The sequence below is a fragment of the Mesoplodon bidens genome, assembly GCF_964165515.1.
Source record: "Mesoplodon bidens genome assembly, contig: HAP1_SCAFFOLD_1358, whole genome shotgun sequence".
Taxonomy (NCBI): Eukaryota; Metazoa; Chordata; class Mammalia; order Artiodactyla; family Ziphiidae; genus Mesoplodon; species Mesoplodon bidens.
This window is the reverse complement of record NW_027672227.1, coordinates 34,650-50,930: the sequence shown is the minus strand read 5'-3', so window position 1 is coordinate 50,930 and position 16,281 is coordinate 34,650. Positions and strand designations below refer to the sequence as shown.

At 42.5% G+C, this 16,281-nt stretch overlaps 1 long non-coding RNA gene across 1 annotated transcript; it reads right to left on the bottom strand.

The window, feature by feature from the left end:
- Positions 1-786: 786 nt before the first annotated feature.
- On the bottom strand, positions 787-15,449 carry LOC308610461. The gene is made up of 4 exons (XR_014014554.1): positions 15,261-15,449; positions 10,475-10,669; positions 5,693-5,887; positions 787-1,099 (listed from the first exon to the last, which is right to left on the bottom strand). It is a non-coding gene; the product is annotated as an uncharacterized lncRNA (long non-coding RNA).
- Between the last annotated feature and the right edge of the window lie 832 nt (positions 15,450-16,281).

Below are 16,281 nucleotides of genomic sequence, written 5' to 3'. Positions count from 1 at the left end.
CGCATAGATTCAGAAAACCAAATAATGTGTAACCAAATGGAAAGAGGTGTAAGGAATGTATGAATTAGGATATGGGGGTTAACAGACACGTACTAATACATATGAAATATATAATCACCACGTACCTATGGGATACGAAGAGAGGTCTACTCAACACTCTATAATAACATACACGGGAAAGGATCCAAAGAGGAATAGACAGATACATTGATAGGATGAACCAGACACTGTACACCTAGGAGAATCTGCATTCTTATCAAATTTGCTCTGATAATTAATAAAAATTAAATTTAAAAAACAAACAACAGTCTAGGAGATATAAGCTACGGGGGTCTGCGCTGGCACATTCCACTCTAAGTTGCAGCTTACTGACACGATTTCCAGGAAAGCTCTGTTGCCCAAAAACCCAGAGTTGGAAATGTAGAAACGCTGCCGCCTTGTGGCCGTTTCCCACAAGAGCGGCTTTAAACCCACAGCTAATGGTCACTTAACATTCACAAGGACTCAGGGCTGTAAAGGACACCTGCCGTCAAAAAATGTCCTGAGGCAGGGAATGGCCAAAACATTCGAAGCTGGCAAATTTTTCAAGGAGATAGTATGGAGGGGTAAGTTTTACTCACTCATTTTCAAGAAAGAAGAAAATGGATAAAAGCTCAACATCAGGAATTATTAGACTCATGCAAATCTACCCTCCAAAAAGGTTTCAACTCACACATGTCAACCACCATCAGCAAAAAGTCTACCAACAATAAATGCTGAAGGGGTTTTAGAGAACTGTGTACCCTCTAGCTGCTGGTGAGATGTGAAGTGGTAACAGCCAGTAATGAGAACAGAAAGGAGCTGCGTTTAAAAGTAAAAACTGAGCCACCATTCCATTCAGCAGGCCCGCCGCTGAGCCTCTCACCTGAGAAGTCCAGAGTCGAGAAGGCACAGGCTTCAGCAGCTGCACTGCAGGAATTTTCACAATAGCCAAGACACGGAAGCAACCAAAATGTCCATCAGCAGATGAAGGGATAAAGAAGAAGCGGTCCATGTACACAGTGGAATATTAGCCATGGAAAACAATGAAACACTGCTCTTTGGGGCACCACAGATGAGCCTAGAGATAATCACAGAACATGAGGTAAGTCGGAAAGCAAAAGACATATCCTATGATATCACTTATAGGCATTATCTAACAACTGACACAAATGAACATATTTCCACAGAGAGAGACACTCACAGACTTAGAAAACAAACTATGCTTATCTAAAAGGAAAGGCGGGGGGAATGGAAAAATTAAGATTAGGGTTACCATACGTGTACAAATACCTATTAAATACATATATCAAAAGACCGACCATATAGCAAGGGAGGTCTATGGGACACTCTGCAATAATTTACATGGGAAGTGGATCTGTACGTGAATATATATATATATATATATATATATATATACACACACACACACACATATATATATATATATATATATGTAATGTACAAATGAACCAGATTGTGTACACCTAGGACAAACAGTATTCTAATCATTACCCCGATTTAAAAAATTAAAACAACGAACAAGAAGTAACGTGACATAAACTTATGGGGGTTTTTCCTGGCACATTCCGTTGTAATTTACAACCTAGGAACAGGACTTCCAGAAAGGCTCTGCTGCCCTAGTAACCAGATTTGGGAATGGAGAAACGCTGCCGCCCTGTGGCCGTTTCCCACAACAGCAGCTTTAACCCCAGTTCTAATGGTCACTAAATATTCACACTCCTTGCAGGCCTGTCAATGCCACCTGCCCTCAAAAAAAAAAATCCTGGGTTTGAAAATCGACCAAAAAATTCAAAAGAGGGCAACCTTCCAAGAAGTCAATTTCAAGAGGTTTACTGTACTCACCGTTTTTTTCTGCTTTTGTTTAACAGAAATTACAAAAGTTGCGGGAGAAGCTGAACATTAGGAGTAATCAAAGGCATGCAAATCCAAATTACAAATACCTATCAGCTCACAACAGTCAGAATGGCCATCAGCAAGAATTCTGCAAACAATAAATGCTGAAGGGGTTGTGGAGAAACGCCTACCCTTGGTTCAACGTGGGACATGGTAAGAGCCAGTAATGAAAACACAAAGAGGTGCCTTGAAAAGGTAAATATTGAGCTACCATTCAATCAAGCATACCCACTGCTGGGCCTATCGCCTGCGAGTATGAGAATCAAAAAGTCACAGGCTGGGCTTCACTGGTGGCGCAGTGGTTGAGAGTCCGCCTGCCGATGCAGGGGACATGGGTTCGTGCCCCGGTCCGGGAAGATCCCACATGCCGCGGAGCGGCTGGTCCTGTGAGCTACGGCTGCTGGCCCTGTGCGTCCGGAGCCCGAGCTCCGCAATGGGAGAGGCCACGGCAGTGAGAGGCCCGCGTACCGCAAACGAAAAAACAAACTAACAACAACAACAAAAAGACACAGGCTGGCAATCCTGCACTCCGGCAATATTTTACCACAGCCAACACTTGGAAGCAACGAAAATGTCCATCAACAGAGGAATGCACGAAGAAGAAGTGGTCCATGTACACAACGGAATATGACTCCAATACAAAATATAAATTCATTTAAAAAAACAAACATAAGTAAGGAGACATCAGCTTTTGGGGGTTTATCCGGGCACATTCCACTCTAATTTATAACCGGAGAACACCACTGCCAGGAAGGTCTGTTTCCCTAGTTACCAGATTTGCAAAAGCAGAAATGCTGCCGCTCTCTGGCCGTTACCTGCAACAGCAGCTTCAAAACCTGTGCTGAGGGTCACTTCATATGCACCAGAACTGGAGGGCTGTAAATGAATCCTGCCTTCAAACTGTCTTGAGGGAGGTAATGGCCAAAACATCTCAAAGTCACACATACTTCAAGAAAACAATTTGAAGAGGTAAGCTGTACGCACAGTTTGAAGAAAAGAAGGACATGCCAGAAAGCTCAATTTCAAGGGGTTATGAGACGCACGCAAATCCAACCACAAGGAGGTATCAGCTCACACTAGTCAGAATAAACATCAGCAAGAAAAAAGCTACAAACAATAAATGCCGAAGGTGTTGTGGAGAAGTGCATACCCTCAACTTCAAGTGGGATGTAACCTGGTAAGAGCCACTGATGTGAACAAAATGGAGGTGACTTTACGAGGTAAACATTTTGCTACCGTATGATCCAGCAGGCCCACTCCTGGGCCTATAAACTAAGAAGACAGAATTGGAAAGACACAGGCAGGCAAATGGGCATTGCCGCAGTTATTACAACAGCCAAGACATGGAAGCAACCAAAAAAGTCCATCGACAGATGAGTGGACAAAGAAAACTGGTGCACGTACAGACGCGATATTAGCCAAGGAAAAAAAGGACACCATGCCACGTGCAGCACCGCAGATGAGTCTAGAGTTAATCACGCGACTTGTAGGAAGTCAGAAAGAGAAAGACACATATCGTATGATGTCACTTATAGGTGTTACTTAAAAATTGATACCAGTGAAGGTATTTCCACAGAGAAGGGCAATCACAGATTCATTAAACAAACTTATGGATCACCGATGGAAAGGCGTGAGGATTGGATACATTAGGATATTGGGGTTAACAGACATATACAAACACGGGTGAAATAAATATATAATCACCAAAGACCTACGGAATACCAGGAGAAGACTACTCAACATTCTGTCATAACGTACACGGGACGAGGATCCCAGGAAGAATAGACATATGTGTATGTGTAAAAGAACCACGTCTTGCACACCTAGAACAAGCCAAACATTGTAATCAACCTTGCTGTGATAAAAAATAAAAGTTAAATTAAGAAAACGAACAAGAAGTAGTGAGACGTAAACTTAAGGGGCTTTTTCCTGGCACATTCCATTCTAAATTACAACCTAGAACACCACTGCCATTGAGGCTCTGTTGCCCTAGTAACCGGATTTGGTAAAGGAGAACTGCTGCCACCTTGTGGCCGTCTCACACAACAGCAGCTTTAATCCCAGCCCTAATGGTCAGTTGATATTCAAAATAATTGCAGGCCTGTAAATCACACCTGCCCTGAAAACAAATCCTGGGGTCGTATATATCGACCAAAACATTCAAAAGTCGTCCACATTGCAAAACGACAGTTTCAAGAGGCATATTTAGTGCACGTTTGTCTTCTGTTTCTTTTTTGTGGTTGTTAAAAAAAAAAAAAAAAAAAAAAAACGGGAAAGGAAAAAGGCTGAACATCAGGAATTAATAAAGCCATGCACATCCAGTGTACAAAAACGTTCACCTCACAGCCGTCAGAATGATCATCCGCAAAAACGTCTACAAAGAATAAATGCTGAAGGGGTTTTAGAGAACTGCGTACCCTTTAGCTGCTGGTGGGATGTAACCTGGTAACAGCCAGCGGTGAGAACAGAATGGAGGTGCGTTTAAGGGTAAAAATGGAGCTACCATGTGATCTGGTAGGCCCACTCATGGGCCTATCACCTGAGTAGACCAGAATCAAAAAGACGCAGGCTGACAATCCTGCACTGCAGCAACATGTACCAGAGCCAAGACCTGGAAGAAACCGAAATGTCCAACAAGAGGAAAACGCACCAGGAAGAAGTCGTCCATGTACACAATGGAATATTAGCCACGAAAAAGCATGGAACAGTGCCGTTGGCACCACCATAGAAGGATCTAGAGATAATCACCCAACTTGAAGTAAGAAAGAAACTGAAAGACAGACAGCCTATGGCATCACTTATAGGTGTTACCTAAACATTGACACCCATGAAACAATTTCCAACAGAAGGACACGCATAGATTCAGAAAACCAAATAATGTGTAACCAAATGGAAAGAGGTGTAAGGAATGTATGAATTAGGATATGGGGGTTAACAGACACGTACTAATACATATGAAATATATAATCACCACGTACCTATGGGATACGAAGAGAGGTCTACTCAACACTCTATAATAACATACACGGGAAAGGATCCAAAGAGGAATAGACAGATACATTGATAGGATGAACCAGACACTGTACACCTAGGAGAATCTGCATTCTTATCAAATTTGCTCTGATAATTAATAAAAATTAAATTTAAAAAACAAACAACAGTCTAGGAGATATAAGCTACGGGGGTCTGCGCTGGCACATTCCACTCTAAGTTGCAGCTTACTGACACGATTTCCAGGAAAGCTCTGTTGCCCAAAAACCCAGAGTTGGAAATGTAGAAACGCTGCCGCCTTGTGGCCGTTTCCCACAAGAGCGGCTTTAAACCCACAGCTAATGGTCACTTAACATTCACAAGGACTCAGGGCTGTAAAGGACACCTGCCGTCAAAAAATGTCCTGAGGCAGGGAATGGCCAAAACATTCGAAGCTGGCAAATTTTTCAAGGAGATAGTATGGAGGGGTAAGTTTTACTCACTCATTTTCAAGAAAGAAGAAAATGGATAAAAGCTCAACATCAGGAATTATTAGACTCATGCAAATCTACCCTCCAAAAAGGTTTCAACTCACACATGTCAACCACCATCAGCAAAAAGTCTACCAACAATAAATGCTGAAGGGGTTTTAGAGAACTGTGTACCCTCTAGCTGCTGGTGAGATGTGAAGTGGTAACAGCCAGTAATGAGAACAGAAAGGAGCTGCGTTTAAAAGTAAAAACTGAGCCACCATTCCATTCAGCAGGCCCGCCGCTGAGCCTCTCACCTGAGAAGTCCAGAGTCGAGAAGGCACAGGCTTCAGCAGCTGCACTGCAGGAACTGTCACAATAGCCAAGACACGGAAGCAACCAAAATGTCCATCAGCAGATGAAGGGATAAAGAAGAAGCGGTCCATGTACACAGTGGAATATTAGCCATGGAAAACAATGAAACACTGCTCTTTGGGGCACCACAGATGAGCCTAGAGATAATCACAGAACATGAGGTAAGTCGGAAAGCAAAAGACATATCCTATGATATCACTTATAGGCATTATCTAACAACTGACACAAATGAACATATTTCCACAGAGAGAGACACTCACAGACTTAGAAAACAAACTATGCTTATCTAAAAGGAAAGGCGGGGGGAATGGAAAAATTAAGATTAGGGTTACCATACGTGTACAAATACCTATTAAATACATATATCAAAAGACCGACCATATAGCAAGGGAGGTCTATGGGACACTCTGCAATAATTTACATGGGAAGTGGATCTGTACGTGAATATATATATATATATATATATATACACACACACACACACATATATATATATATATATATATATGTAATGTACAAATGAACCAGATTGTGTACACCTAGGACAAACAGTATTCTAATCATTACCCCGATTTAAAAAATTAAAACAACGAACAAGAAGTAACGTGACATAAACTTATGGGGGTTTTTCCTGGCACATTCCGTTGTAATTTACAACCTAGGAACAGGACTTCCAGAAAGGCTCTGCTGCCCTAGTAACCAGATTTGGGAATGGAGAAACGCTGCCGCCTTGTGGCCGTTTCCCACAACAGCAGCTTTAACCCCAGTTCTAATGGTCACTAAATATTCACACTCCTTGCAGGCCTGTCAATGCCACCTGCCCTCAAAAAAAAAAATCCTGGGTTTGAAAATCGACCAAAAAATTCAAAAGAGGGCAACCTTCCAAGAAGTCAATTTCAAGAGGTTTACTGTACTCACCGTTTTTTTCTGCTTTTGTTTAACAGAAATTACAAAAGTTGCGGGAAAAGCTGAACATTAGGAGTAATCAAAGGCATGCAAATCCAAATTACAAATACCTATCAGCTCACAACAGTCAGAATGGCCATCAGCAAGAATTCTGCAAACAATAAATGCTGAAGGGGTTGTGGAGAAACGCCTACCCTTGGTTCAACGTGGGACATGGTAAGAGCCAGTAATGAAAACACAAAGAGGTGCCTTGAAAAGGTAAATATTGAGCTACCATTCAATCAAGCATACCCACTGCTGGGCCTATCGCCTGCGAGTATGAGAATCAAAAAGTCACAGGCTGGGCTTCACTGGTGGCGCAGTGGTTGAGAGTCCGCCTGCCGATGCAGGGGACATGGGTTCGTGCCCCGGTCCGGGAAGATCCCACATGCCGCGGAGCGGCTGGTCCTGTGAGCTACGGCTGCTGGCCCTGTGCGTCCGGAGCCCGAGCTCCGCAATGGGAGAGGCCACGGCAGTGAGAGGCCCGCGTACCGCAAACGAAAAAACAAACTAACAACAACAACAAAAAGACACAGGCTGGCAATCCTGCACTCCGGCAATATTTTACCACAGCCAACACTTGGAAGCAACGAAAATGTCCATCAACAGAGGAATGCACGAAGAAGAAGTGGTCCATGTACACAACGGAATATGACTCCAATACAAAATATAAATTCATTTAAAAAAACAAACATAAGTAAGGAGACATCAGCTTTTGGGGGTTTATCCGGGCACATTCCACTCTAATTTATAACCGGAGAACACCACTGCCAGGAAGGTCTGTTTCCCTAGTTACCAGATTTGCAAAAGCAGAAATGCTGCCGCTCTCTGGCCGTTACCTGCAACAGCAGCTTCAAAACCTGTGCTGAGGGTCACTTCATATGCACCAGAACTGGAGGGCTGTAAATGAATCCTGCCTTCAAACTGTCTTGAGGGAGGTAATGGCCAAAACATCTCAAAATGTCACACATACTTCAAGAAAACAATTTGAAGAGGTAAGCTGTACGCACAGTTTGAAGAAAAGAAGGACATGCCAGAAAGCTCAATTTCAAGGGGTTATGAGACGCACGCAAATCCAACCACAAGGAGGTATCAGCTCACACTAGTCAGAATAAACATCAGCAAGAAAAAAGCTACAAACAATAAATGCCGAAGGTGTTGTGGAGAAGTGCATACCCTCAACTTCAAGTGGGATGTAACCTGGTAAGAGCCACTGATGTGAACAAAATGGAGGTGACTTTACGAGGTAAACATTTTGCTACCGTATGATCCAGCAGGCCCACTCCTGGGCCTATAAACTAAGAAGACAGAATTGGAAAGACACAGGCAGGCAAATGGGCATTGCCGCAGTTATTACAACAGCCAAGACATGGAAGCAACCAAAAAAGTCCATCGACAGATGAGTGGACAAAGAAAACTGGTGCACGTACAGACGCGATATTAGCCAAGGAAAAAAAGGACACCATGCCACGTGCAGCACCGCAGATGAGTCTAGAGTTAATCACGCGACTTGTAGGAAGTCAGAAAGAGAAAGACACATATCGTATGATGTCACTTATAGGTGTTACTTAAAAATTGATACCAGTGAAGGTATTTCCACAGAGAAGGGCAATCACAGATTCATTAAACAAACTTATGGATCACCGATGGAAAGGCGTGAGGATTGGATACATTAGGATATTGGGGTTAACAGACATATACAAACACGGGTGAAATAAATATATAATCACCAAAGACCTACGGAATACCAGGAGAAGACTACTCAACATTCTGTCATAACGTACACGGGACGAGGATCCCAGGAAGAATGGACATATGTGTATGTGTAAAAGAACCACGTCTTGCACACCTAGAACAAGCCAAACATTGTAATCAACCTTGCTGTGATAAAAAATAAAAGTTAAATTAAGAAAACGAACAAGAAGTAGTGAGACGTAAACTTAAGGGGCTTTTTCCTGGCACATTCCATTCTAAATTACAACCTAGAACACCACTGCCATTGAGGCTCTGTTGCCCTAGTAACCGGATTTGGTAAAGGAGAACTGCTGCCACCTTGTGGCCGTCTCACACAACAGCAGCTTTAATCCCAGCCCTAATGGTCAGTTGATATTCAAAATAATTGCAGGCCTGTAAATCACACCTGCCCTGAAAACAAATCCTGGGGTCGTATATATCGACCAAAACATTCAAAAGTCGTCCACATTGCAAAACGACAGTTTCAAGAGGCATATTTAGTGCACGTTTGTCTTCTGTTTCTTTTTTGTGGTTGTTAAAAAAAAAAAAAAAAAAAACGGGAAAGGAAAAAGGCTGAACATCAGGAATTAATAAAGCCATGCACATCCAGTGTACAAAAACGTTCACCTCACAGCCGTCAGAATGATCATCCGCAAAAACGTCTACAAAGAATAAATGCTGAAGGGGTTTTAGAGAACTGCGTACCCTTTAGCTGCTGGTGGGATGTAACCTGGTAACAGCCAGCGGTGAGAACAGAATGGAGGTGCGTTTAAGGGTAAAAATGGAGCTACCATGTGATCTGGTAGGCCCACTCATGGGCCTATCACCTGAGTAGACCAGAATCAAAAAGACGCAGGCTGACAATCCTGCACTGCAGCAACATGTACCAGAGCCAAGACCTGGAAGAAACCGAAATGTCCAACAAGAGGAAAACGCACCAGGAAGAAGTCGTCCATGTACACAATGGAATATTAGCCACGAAAAAGCATGGAACAGTGCCGTTGGCACCACCATAGAAGGATCTAGAGATAATCACCCAACTTGAAGTAAGAAAGAAACTGAAAGACAGACAGCCTATGGCATCACTTATAGGTGTTACCTAAACATTGACACCCATGAAACAATTTCCAACAGAAGGACACGCATAGATTCAGAAAACCAAATAATGTGTAACCAAATGGAAAGAGGTGTAAGGAATGTATGAATTAGGATATGGGGGTTAACAGACACGTACTAATACATATGAAATATATAATCACCACGTACCTATGGGATACGAAGAGAGGTCTACTCAACACTCTATAATAACATACACGGGAAAGGATCCAAAGAGGAATAGACAGATACATTGATAGGATGAACCAGACACTGTACACCTAGGATAATCTGCATTCTTATCAAATTTGCTCTGATAATTAATAAAAATTAAATTTAAAAAACAAACAACAGTCTAGGAGATATAAGCTACGGGGGTCTGCGCTGGCACATTCCACTCTAAGTTGCAGCTTACTGACACGATTTCCAGGAAAGCTCTGTTGCCCAAAAACCCAGAGTTGGAAATGTAGAAACGCTGCCGCCTTGTGGCCGTTTCCCACAAGAGCGGCTTTAAACCCACAGCTAATGGTCACTTAACATTCACAAGGACTCAGGGCTGTAAAGGACACCTGCCGTCAAAAAGTGTCCTGAGGCAGGGAATGGCCAAAACATTCGAAGCTGGCAAATTTTTCAAGGAGATAGTATGGAGGGGTAAGTTTTACTCACTCATTTTCAAGAAAGAAGAAAATGGATAAAAGCTCAACATCAGGAATTATTAGACTCATGCAAATCTACCCTCCAAAAAGGTTTCAACTCACACATGTCAACCACCATCAGCAAAAAGTCTACCAACAATAAATGCTGAAGGGGTTTTAGAGAACTGTGTACCCTCTAGCTGCTGGTGAGATGTGAAGTGGTAACAGCCAGTAATGAGAACAGAAAGGAGCTGCGTTTAAAAGTAAAAACTGAGCCACCATTCCATTCAGCAGGCCCGCCGCTGAGCCTCTCACCTGAGAAGTCCAGAGTCGAGAAGGCACAGGCTTCAGCAGCTGCACTGCAGGAACTGTCACAATAGCCAAGACACGGAAGCAACCAAAATGTCCATCAGCAGATGAAGGGATAAAGAAGAAGCGGTCCATGTACACAGTGGAATATTAGCCATGGAAAACAATGAAACACTGCTCTTTGGGGCACCACAGATGAGCCTAGAGATAATCACAGAACATGAGGTAAGTCGGAAAGCAAAAGACATATCCTATGATATCACTTATAGGCATTATCTAACAACTGACACAAATGAACATATTTCCACAGAGAGAGACACTCACAGACTTAGAAAACAAACTATGCTTATCTAAAAGGAAAGGCGGGGGGAATGGAAAAATTAAGATTAGGGTTACCATACGTGTACAAATACCTATTAAATACATATATCAAAAGACCGACCATATAGCAAGGGAGGTCTATGGGACACTCTGCAATAATTTACATGGGAAGTGGATCTGTACGTGAATATATATATATATATATATATATACACACACACACACACATATATATATATATATATATATATATATGTAATGTACAAATGAACCAGATTGTGTACACCTAGGACAAACAGTATTCTAATCATTACCCCGATTTAAAAAATTAAAACAACGAACAAGAAGTAACGTGACATAAACTTATGGGGGTTTTTCCTGGCACATTCCGTTGTAATTTACAACCTAGGAACAGGACTTCCAGAAAGGCTCTGCTGCCCTAGTAACCAGATTTGGGAATGGAGAAACGCTGCCGCCTTGTGGCCGTTTCCCACAACAGCAGCTTTAACCCCAGTTCTAATGGTCACTAAATATTCACACTCCTTGCAGGCCTGTCAATGCCACCTGCCCTCAAAAAAAAAAATCCTGGGTTTGAAAATCGACCAAAAAATTCAAAAGAGGGCAACCTTCCAAGAAGTCAATTTCAAGAGGTTTACTGTACTCACCGTTTTTTTCTGCTTTTGTTTAACAGAAATTACAAAAGTTGCGGGAGAAGCTGAACATTAGGAGTAATCAAAGGCATGCAAATCCAAATTACAAATACCTATCAGCTCACAACAGTCAGAATGGCCATCAGCAAGAATTCTGCAAACAATAAATGCTGAAGGGGTTGTGGAGAAACGCCTACCCTTGGTTCAACGTGGGACATGGTAAGAGCCAGTAATGAAAACACAAAGAGGTGCCTTGAAAAGGTAAATATTGAGCTACCATTCAATCAAGCATACCCACTGCTGGGCCTATCGCCTGCGAGTATGAGAATCAAAAAGTCACAGGCTGGGCTTCACTGGTGGCGCAGTGGTTGAGAGTCCGCCTGCCGATGCAGGGGACATGGGTTCGTGCCCCGGTCCGGGAAGATCCCACATGCCGCGGAGCGGCTGGTCCTGTGAGCTACGGCTGCTGGCCCTGTGCGTCCGGAGCCCGAGCTCCGCAATGGGAGAGGCCACGGCAGTGAGAGGCCCGCGTACCGCAAACGAAAAAACAAACTAACAACAACAACAAAAAGACACAGGCTGGCAATCCTGCACTCCGGCAATATTTTACCACAGCCAACACTTGGAAGCAACGAAAATGTCCATCAACAGAGGAATGCACGAAGAAGAAGTGGTCCATGTACACAACGGAATATGACTCCAATACAAAATATAAATTCATTTAAAAAAACAAACATAAGTAAGGAGACATCAGCTTTTGGGGGTTTATCCGGGCACATTCCACTCTAATTTATAACCGGAGAACACCACTGCCAGGAAGGTCTGTTTCCCTAGTTACCAGATTTGCAAAAGCAGAAATGCTGCCGCTCTCTGGCCGTTACCTGCAACAGCAGCTTCAAAACCTGTGCTGAGGGTCACTTCATATGCACCAGAACTGGAGGGCTGTAAATGAATCCTGCCTTCAAACTGTCTTGAGGGAGGTAATGGCCAAAACATCTCAAAATGTCACACATACTTCAAGAAAACAATTTGAAGAGGTAAGCTGTACGCACAGTTTGAAGAAAAGAAGGACATGCCAGAAAGCTCAATTTCAAGGGGTTATGAGACGCACGCAAATCCAACCACGAGGAGGTATCAGCTCACACTAGTCAGAATAAACATCAGCAAGAAAAAAGCTACAAACAATAAATGCCGAAGGTGTTGTGGAGAAGTGCATACCCTCAACTTCAAGTGGGATGTAACCTGGTAAGAGCCACTGATGTGAACAAAATGGAGGTGACTTTACGAGGTAAACATTTTGCTACCGTATGATCCAGCAGGCCCACTCCTGGGCCTATAAACTAAGAAGACAGAATTGGAAAGACACAGGCAGGCAAATGGGCATTGCCGCAGTTATTACAACAGCCAAGACATGGAAGCAACCAAAAAAGTCCATCGACAGATGAGTGGACAAAGAAAACTGGTGCACGTACAGACGCGATATTAGCCAAGGAAAAAAAGGACACCATGCCACGTGCAGCACCGCAGATGAGTCTAGAGTTAATCACGCGACTTGTAGGAAGTCAGAAAGAGAAAGACACATATCGTATGATGTCACTTATAGGTGTTACTTAAAAATTGATACCAGTGAAGGTATTTCCACAGAGAAGGGCAATCACAGATTCATTAAACAAACTTATGGATCACCGATGGAAAGGCGTGAGGATTGGATACATTAGGATATTGGGGTTAACAGACATATACAAACACGGGTGAAATAAATATATAATCACCAAAGACCTACGGAATACCAGGAGAAGACTACTCAACATTCTGTCATAACGTACACGGGACGAGGATCCCAGGAAGAATGGACATATGTGTATGTGTAAAAGAACCACGTCTTGCACACCTAGAACAAGCCAAACATTGTAATCAACCTTGCTGTGATAAAAAATAAAAGTTAAATTAAGAAAACGAACAAGAAGTAGTGAGACGTAAACTTAAGGGGCTTTTTCCTGGCACATTCCATTCTAAATTACAACCTAGAACACCACTGCCATTGAGGCTCTGTTGCCCTAGTAACCGGATTTGGTAAAGGAGAACTGCTGCCACCTTGTGGCCGTCTCACACAACAGCAGCTTTAATCCCAGCCCTAATGGTCAGTTGATATTCAAAATAATTGCAGGCCTGTAAATCACACCTGCCCTGAAAACAAATCCTGGGGTCGTATATATCGACCAAAACATTCAAAAGTCGTCCACATTGCAAAACGACAGTTTCAAGAGGCATATTTAGTGCACGTTTGTCTTCTGTTTCTTTTTTGTGGTTGTTAAAAAAAAAAAAAAAAAAAACGGGAAAGGAAAAAGGCTGAACATCAGGAATTAATAAAGCCATGCACATCCAGTGTACAAAAACGTTCACCTCACAGCCGTCAGAATGATCATCCGCAAAAACGTCTACAAAGAATAAATGCTGAAGGGGTTTTAGAGAACTGCGTACCCTTTAGCTGCTGGTGGGATGTAACCTGGTAACAGCCAGCGGTGAGAACAGAATGGAGGTGCGTTTAAGGGTAAAAATGGAGCTACCATGTGATCTGGTAGGCCCACTCATGGGCCTATCACCTGAGTAGACCAGAATCAAAAAGACGCAGGCTGACAATCCTGCACTGCAGCAACATGTACCAGAGCCAAGACCTGGAAGAAACCGAAATGTCCAACAAGAGGAAAACGCACCAGGAAGAAGTCGTCCATGTACACAATGGAATATTAGCCACGAAAAAGCATGGAACAGTGCCGTTGGCACCACCATAGAAGGATCTAGAGATAATCACCCAACTTGAAGTAAGAAAGAAACTGAAAGACAGACAGCCTATGGCATCACTTATAGGTGTTACCTAAACATTGACACCCATGAAACAATTTCCAACAGAAGGACACGCATAGATTCAGAAAACCAAATAATGTGTAACCAAATGGAAAGAGGTGTAAGGAATGTATGAATTAGGATATGGGGGTTAACAGACACGTACTAATACATATGAAATATATAATCACCACGTACCTATGGGATACGAAGAGAGGTCTACTCAACACTCTATAATAACATACACGGGAAAGGATCCAAAGAGGAATAGACAGATACATTGATAGGATGAACCAGACACTGTACACCTAGGATAATCTGCATTCTTATCAAATTTGCTCTGATAATTAATAAAAATTAAATTTAAAAAACAAACAACAGTCTAGGAGATATAAGCTACGGGGGTCTGCGCTGGCACATTCCACTCTAAGTTGCAGCTTACTGACACGATTTCCAGGAAAGCTCTGTTGCCCAAAAACCCAGAGTTGGAAATGTAGAAACGCTGCCGCCTTGTGGCCGTTTCCCACAAGAGCGGCTTTAAACCCACAGCTAATGGTCACTTAACATTCACAAGGACTCAGGGCTGTAAAGGACACCTGCCGTCAAAAAGTGTCCTGAGGCAGGGAATGGCCAAAACATTCGAAGCTGGCAAATTTTTCAAGGAGATAGTATGGAGGGGTAAGTTTTACTCACTCATTTTCAAGAAAGAAGAAAATGGATAAAAGCTCAACATCAGGAATTATTAGACTCATGCAAATCTACCCTCCAAAAAGGTTTCAACTCACACATGTCAACCACCATCAGCAAAAAGTCTACCAACAATAAATGCTGAAGGGGTTTTAGAGAACTGTGTACCCTCTAGCTGCTGGTGAGATGTGAAGTGGTAACAGCCAGTAATGAGAACAGAAAGGAGCTGCGTTTAAAAGTAAAAACTGAGCCACCATTCCATTCAGCAGGCCCGCCGCTGAGCCTCTCACCTGAGAAGTCCAGAGTCGAGAAGGCACAGGCTTCAGCAGCTGCACTGCAGGAACTGTCACAATAGCCAAGACACGGAAGCAACCAAAATGTCCATCAGCAGATGAAGGGATAAAGAAGAAGCGGTCCATGTACACAGTGGAATATTAGCCATGGAAAACAATGAAACACTGCTCTTTGGGGCACCACAGATGAGCCTAGAGATAATCACAGAACATGAGGTAAGTCGGAAAGCAAAAGACATATCCTATGATATCACTTATAGGCATTATCTAACAACTGACACAAATGAACATATTTCCACAGAGAGAGACACTCACAGACTTAGAAAACAAACTATGCTTATCTAAAAGGAAAGGCGGGGGGAATGGAAAAATTAAGATTAGGGTTACCATACGTGTACAAATACCTATTAAATACATATATCAAAAGACCGACCATATAGCAAGGGAGGTCTATGGGACACTCTGCAATAATTTACATGGGAAGTGGATCTGTACGTGAATATATATATATATATATATATATATATATATATACACACACACACACACATATATATATATATATATATATATATGTAATGTACAAATGAACCAGATTGTGTACACCTAGGACAAACAGTATTCTAATCATTACCCCGATTTAAAAAATTAAAACAACGAACAAGAAGTAACGTGACATAAACTTATGGGGGTTTTTCCTGGCACATTCCGTTGTAATTTACAACCTAGGAACAGGACTTCCAGAAAGGCTCTGCTGCCCTAGTAATCAGATATGGGAATGGAGAAACGCTGCCGCCTTGTGGCCGTTTCCCACAACAGCAGCTTTAACCCCAGTTCTAATGGTCACTAAATATTCACACTCCTTGCAGGCCTGTCAATGCCACCTGCCCTCAAAAAAAAAAATCCTGGGTTTGAAAATCGACCAAAAAATTCAAAAGAGGGCAACCTTCCAAGAAGTCAATTTCAAGAGGTTTACTGTACTCACCGTTTTTTTCTGCTTTTGTTTAACAGAAATTAC